The sequence below is a fragment of the Tachysurus fulvidraco genome, chromosome 13, assembly GCF_022655615.1.
Source record: "Tachysurus fulvidraco isolate hzauxx_2018 chromosome 13, HZAU_PFXX_2.0, whole genome shotgun sequence".
Lineage (NCBI taxonomy): Eukaryota > Metazoa > Chordata > Actinopteri > Siluriformes > Bagridae > Tachysurus > Tachysurus fulvidraco.
The window spans coordinates 5,959,613-5,967,373 of NC_062530.1; positions in this window are offsets into that span (position 1 = coordinate 5,959,613).

Genomic DNA, 7,761 nt, shown 5'->3' on the forward strand with positions numbered 1-7,761 from the left:
TTTGGCACGTAACATGTATTGTATTTTTTACCTACTTATGTTTCTCAATTACTTACATATATATTTACTTACCATCGTATCCAGTTTATTTATTTACTTTCTTATTTTAATATTTGCACATCTTTGTGTATATTACTCATTTATTCATCTACTTAATTAGTGTATTTACTGCTCGCTCACTCGAAGGTGTATTAGTTTACTTACATTTACACACTCACTCATTCATTAAGCATCATAATTCACCTTAAAATACGTTCAATCTACATTTACATGGACAGGAGTCATGTAAGCCTGAGCAAAAATTGTATTTGCAAATGTGAAGTTGACTATACAAAGAAGACGCAAATTCAGAAGTGTGACGCTGCATTGTGATGCTGTCACTTACAAAGCTTTTAGTTCAAATGTATTATTGGAATGAAAACAGCAGTCTGGATTGAGGCTTGGATTAATTTAATTTAATTGTGGCCTAATAGGGTAATGACTATAAGAAGTAATTAATAAACATCGCTTTGCAGTCTGTAGGTTTTTATTTCCACCGGTGTATCTATATTTAAAGAAATAATGGACTCCGAATTGAGCACTATAGATTTACATAGTACACTTCTTTTCTTATCTTTTCTTTTCTTTTCTTTTCTTACATTAATAATTGCTTTAAATTATTTTTAAAAAAATCTAATTTATTTTGCCTGAATGTCTTACACGAGGGAGTATTTTTCTTGCATTCAATCACATTTAACAGTAGATGGCACACAAACACACCAACTGATTCATTGTTGCCCTGTGTACACAGAGTCTGCATGTTCTTCCTGTAGTGTGTGTATTCTGCTTTCCTCCCCCAGTCTAAAGACATGTGATATATAGTGATTGGCATCTGTGTATTTTCTGTAGTGTACAAATTATTGTGTGTGTGTGACCCTGGAGTCTATCCTAGTGACTGGGGAATAAGCTGGGTAGACCCTGGATGGGGTAGCAACCCACCACAGGGAGAATCACACACACACATACACACACACACCCAATGGACAATTTATAGATGTCTATCAACATAGATTGCAAGTCTTTTGACTGGGAGAGGAATCTGGAGAACCTAGAGGAAACCTCCAAGGCACAGGGAGAACATGCAAACTTCACACAGGGGTGGAGATGGGAATCCAACCCCCTGCCCCAAAGGTATGAGGCAAATATGCTAATCAGTAAACCACCATGCATATAAATAAATTATTGTGCCACATGTAGTACATTTCTTATGTATACACCTGTTGTATAAAGCAACATCACACTCACAATCATGGCTGTAATTATCTATGGACAATTCACAGCCGAATTAGAGCTTAAAAATTAGACTGAATTTTAAGTTGATATGCTAATATATGGGGCTGTTTTTAGAACAAATTACTGTTCGTGCACATTTTGTAAAACCCTCATTTCAACATGTTATGCAACCGGCAACAGAGAGTGAAAGAAGACCAGATTAAATATATAACCTATACAAAAACTATACCCTGCACAGTGCTGAATAAGCCTCATAATCATGCAAGCGAAACTGCTAACATGTAACACCTACAGCCTCAGTGGAAAATTACTGCTGTGGCTGGGGTGTTTGAATACAGAAATACAGACAGTCTTTAATTGATCAGGGTTGGTGTGTATAAAGATGCTTAGCCTTAAATTTTGGTCCTAAATGAAAATCACACACACACACACACACACACACACTCACACACACACTCACACACACACATTGGCTCCGATTCGTATGTCTTAGGATCTTGAAGAACAAGCTTTTATCCTTAAAAGCAGTCAGAGTACTCCAGACATGTCTTAAACTGTGAAGAGATGTGAAAGTTCAGACAGTAGAGTGCACTACGATTATTATATGATCTTTTTTTTATACATCTAAGCAGTTGATGGTTAAAGGCCTTGCACAGGAGCCCAGCAGTAGTAACTTGGTGATTCTGGGATTAGATCCCACAACTTTCTAATCAATAGTCCAACATTTTAACCAGTGAATTTCTATTGCCCTTTTGTGTGTGTGTGTGTGTGTGTGTGTGTGTGTGTGTGTGTGTGTGTGTGTGTGTGTGTGTGTGTGTGTGGTACAGAAAAAAAATAAATACTAATCTTTCCAAATATCTATCCATTTTCAGATCATCCTACACACGGTCCTGGGGAATATGGACCTATCCCTGGGAAATATGAGCACCTTGGGCAGGTTGTCAACTCATTGCAGTGCACAATTATGCACACAATCGTTTTAGGCAAATAAGAAATGCCATTCAGGCTACAATGCATGTTTTTGGACTGGGGAGGAAACCCCTAAATCACAGGGAGAACATTAAACCTCCACACACAGAGCTGAGGCTAGATCCAAGTGTCCAACCCTAGAGGAGTGAAGCAAATGTCATGCCCCAGTAATCAGTAGCTGTTATCTAGAGATATAGATATAGTCACATACGTATACAGTAACTTTAAAAATAATTTTTTCTATCCCACCCTCCACAAACACTCTGGCTAGTTTATTGCCTATTTAATTTGCCCTTTGGTGTGAATGTGTATGTTAATGATGTACTGCGATGGACTCATGTCCCGGTGTAGGCTCTGACCAGGATAAATCAGTTACTGAAGATTAATGAACAAACACTTTTTGATGTAAACAGGAAACTACTCTTGCTTGTGTTCATGCTTGCAAAGTGCAAAAAGAAGCTGATGATTGATGTGCCAATCTGTGCATAGTGGAGATGTTTCTTGTATTCATATATGAGACATGTACACATGTAGCCATACAATGCAAAGTCTCTCTCTCTCTCTCTCTCTCTCTCTCTCTCTCTCTCTCTCTCTCTCTCTCTCTCTCTCTCTCTCTCTCTCTCTCCCTTTCTCTCTTTCTCCCTGAAACATACCCACACCCACAGAGCAGTCTCATTAAATCACAGTTCCTCTATCTACACACCACTTTCCTTTCCTAGGCATCTCTGTAAATCTGTTAGTTCACCAGCCGAGGAACAGCAGGACACTTGTACAGAGATATGAGATGTTCCCTTCACACTGGCTGTATTAATGTTTTATTAGTCAGTCCTCAGCAGCTGTCCTGTCCTCCCTCATACGCATTTTATCCCCAATACCTGGCAAAACCCAAAGCTACGTACAGTACATGCTGCAAATTAATGCTATCTCCAGTGTTTCAAGCTTTAAACCTGTGGTATTTAAATACCTCCTCCTAACCTTTTCTCCACCTGCTTAGGAAATAGATCTATCTCTATTTTTAAGCAAACATCCGCTTTTATATCGTTCCCGATTTTCCTTAATCAGCTCAATCTCAACACCATACTTACCCCATTTCTGTTTCTAATTTTGCAGTGGGTGCCAGTTTCTCCCACCTGTCTATGCTATTTGCTCCACACATCACATCATCAGACCAAATACCACTCAAGCATTGATCATGACAAAGAAAACAAGTGGGTTTGCAGAGGAAGACACGACCTCCATTGGCACGTCTAATACCTTTTTGTGGTGCCAATCGTTTTCTAAGGTTTATGTGAGTTTCATGATTGAGGGGAGAGGCTGAGATGCTGTGCACTTTAACACATTTCTTCAGTTCGCAACAGTCTGCTGCATCTCGTGTCACGTATAGCACCACAGCATGAAAGCTTGCATTCATAATGCCGAGTTCTCATCCCTTCTCTCTCTGAATGATAAATACTTTCCTTTAGTGCACTTGCAGTCATTGGCTTGAATAGCTAAGATACTTTATCCAATTGCATTTGCTCTATAAACATAGATTGACAAGCAGATTTTTTTTCTAAATATTTATTTGCCACTAGTGGCACAGTGGTGCAGTTATTCTTCTTAATAGCAGCTAGGTGTGAATGAGTATGTGTGTTTGCTTGTGTATCCACTGTGTTCATGACTTTGGCCAGGATAAGTGGTTACTAAGTTGAATGAATAAATTAATTAATAATTTTTCACTACTTATTTATTGTTTAAATTAATTTAAAAAAATAAAAAATAAGTAGACTTAAGCACTTAGCATACTCAAAAACATTCCATGCCAGTATTATTGCATTAATTCATTAAAGCATTTGAATCATTTAAATAATAATTCAAAAGTGTTAAAATATGCTAATTATTTAGTACTTAATAAGGTTATGTTCCTTTATTAAGCACAATCTGTGTAAAGTTGCTGCTAAAAAATACAAAATCTAGACTTGCTTTTTATTTCAACTCTCATTCTCCAAATTAAAAAAAAAAAACAACTAAAAGGTTAGTCATTTTCTAAATTTCTATAATTGTTGTTTTCTGATCTTCTAACCACTGGATTATCTTAACAGCCAGGAAGACAACAACAAATACAATAATGTCCAACAGAGACAGCAGCATGTGCAATGTTCCAAGCTGTAGAGTAACAGTCAATTTGGTAGGTGGTTATGGTTAGAGTCATGCTTAAGGCATAAATAACGGTCTTTCTGACACCAGTCGAGAGCAGCAATAGGGGCTGCACTTGCATGAAGGTCACTGGTGCGCCAGTGCACTCTTATTCCTGGGACTGAAAAACAAAGTGAATAGCAAGCCTTTAGAGTCTGTCTCATAAATCAAAGGTTTATTACATTTTTTATGTTTCAGCCTATTTATTTTTTATCTTTATCCTATTTTCTTCGGTTGTTAATTTTTATAATCTTCCGTTGGTCTATGTATCTCAAATGTTCCGGACCTGTTTCCTTAAAAAAACTCTCAAGGCCTGACTGGACGGTTATTCTTGGAAATTGTCAGAAAATCTTTACTGGCTAGCATTCGGCGCTCTTACCCCCGCAGCCCGGGTTTGATTCCCCATTAGGGAAGTGTACTGTTTTATCACTATATGTTATGTATGTATGAATATATAATGTATATTTATCCCATATAATCTTATATGTATATGTGTGTATGTTCATACTGTATATATATTTTATATATGTATGAATATAAAGAGTGTATATAGAATGTAGAATATATATACATACATATATATATATATATATATATATATATATATATATATATATATATATATATATATGTATATGTATATGTATATACATTCTACATTCTATTTGTATATGTTTGTTCTGCATTTCGATGCCTTGTACTAATGTACAATGACAATACATTTTAATCTAATCTACGCTAATCTAACCTAACCTAACCTAAACTAATCTAATCTAATTTTATACCTTGGTCTTTACACAATTTGGTGAGTATTTTTGGATCTTTAAAATAATGTACCTCATAGTGCTAGTGTGCAACCCGATATTTTAGTTATTTTGTGTAAAATAATGAATATGTCACTAGTATGACATTCGACATACACATTTCTTCACTAAATAAACTTGAAATCGGTTTCTGTAGAAGTGACACAGGACCTGAACACCTGCTTCCATTTGTTTCCTATTAATCACTACTTTAATTGTCTTTGCAAAGACCTGCTGCACTTGTAGATTTCATCTTTTTTATGTGTAGCGGTTGTGTGGTTTCCTGTTTAGTATTTCTTTTGCTTTACCAGGTGAATCATTGTCTAATTATCATTGGCATCAATTTTAATATGTTACTCAACAGTTGTGCTCAACAGATTTCTACCGGTGTCTGTGGTCGTGTAAACTTTGCGGTCTCCTTAAACTTTCCTACAGAGTCATCCTGACATTTGGCACTTTGCAATTAGGCATGTGTTTATGACCACATGTACTTTATTTTACAGCATCTGATGTGTCAACAACTAGTTTGACATCAGTGTCAGTGACAGTCATCTTTTTCTCCACACTGTGATCAAAAAATCTCCAAAGAACACACTCATGTGGGTTTTGCTAGCATTTTTGCTCTGATATGAAAATGTTACAAAGATATAATGAAAAATATATAGATTAAAAAAAAGCCAGTTGATAGTCCTGAGCATTTAAAACACGAATGTGACATCACATGCCATAGCAACATGGTCTCTGGGTGTCAGGGTGGCATGGTGGGTAGTGTGCCTCTTGATGGGTTGATCTTGAGTACAAGTTACTTTCTGTGTGGAAATATGCCCAGTACAGGTTAAATACATCTGTTTGAAGATTATGTAGCCTAGGCTGTAATTGTAATCAGTCCAGCTGATAACTGTAGCATCATTAAGCTCTCACATTCATTGATCAAAGCAAAAGTGTACAGAATATTGACTATAGTACAGAATATTGTCAAGTAATTTATATATTTTTTCTTTTAAAAAGATTATTGCGAGAAATATAATTTTTAGTATCTAAGTTCATAGTGCATAGTTAATTTTTTTTTTGACTGGTTGAAAGATAAGCATCTTGATTCTTAACATACTTACTGTAGGCTTAACATACTTAGAATATTGACTACAGAATAATGTCAAGTAATTTATATATTTTTTCTTTTAAAAAGATTATTGCGAGAATTAGAATTGATAGTATCTAAAGTCATAGTGCACAGTTCTTTTTTTTTTTTTTTTTTTTTTTTTGGTTGAAAGATAAGCATCTTGATTCTTAATTAACATACTTAGGATTAGAAGGCTTAAACCTATACTGTATGTCCTATACACTGCCATGCCACATGGGCTTTGGTTGGCTATATGTGTGTAAAGGATATGATGTCTGTAAAGTATCCACTCTAACACGTCTGAAAATTATATTCTATATTATTCTTCTCAGACATTAAAGTATATATTTTCAGACATATAAGTAACAGCAAACTTTCCCCACTGAGACAGTCACACCTTTGATCTATTGCAAGACTGCTTGTAGAAAACCACAATAGGCATCATACTCAGCTGAAAAACTGGGTTAAAGCTGATGTATCTTTGATATCACTTCGAACTATTCTAAAATATGGGTAAACACTAACAAACAGGATTGAGATTGGAAGAAACTTGGCCTTTAAATTCATTTAGAAGCTTGAAATGGTATAATAGACATGTCTCTCTAAAAGGCTTTTTTATTATCGTCAATATAACTAATGATTGTGAAAGAACGTCATAGAGCCCTGTCCTCAAACCCACTGAACAAATTTTTGGATGAATTAGAATGCAGACAGTGCCCCAGACCTTCTTGTCCAACATCAGCGTCCAATCTTACTAATACTCCTGTGGCTGAATGGACAAATCCCCACAACAATGTCCCAAAATCTAGGGGAAAAATATCCCAGAAAAGTGGTACTTGTTATAACACCATAAGTACCAACTCCATATTAATGCCTATATATTTGATTTTTAGCAAGCACGTTCGTTCAGATGTTTATTTCTCTTTGGCCACATAGTGAACGTCTTCTACCTTCACTGCCTGTGTAGTACTCAAGGGATCAATGATGGAGCACCCTAAGTGTTTTCTTAGTTTCCAGGTGTTCCTCTGAGATTTCAAGTTTTACTTTTTTTATATTTAGTGATATAGGTATAGATAGTAAATATGTACAACAGTGGGTGTGTTTCACATTGCTACTATGAAAATGTGAACTTTCAATTTTAGACATGGAAAAGACACAAACTACCCAAATATCACCTAGACAAATATTTTCCCCAAATCTATTTAGTCTTTTGATATTTATTTATACCTTCAGAAGGGTGGTTTTCCCATTTCTCAAGCTAGCAAAGTTAGTTCTGAAGACTAATACTGTTAATAGCAATTAATTTAGTTTTTAACTGATATACCGACTGTTCAAATTGACCAGTGTGTCACCTTTAATGTGCGGTGAGAGAGAGAGGAGACAAAGATAATATGTTTGAGAGAATGTTATTGTAGGGTAATA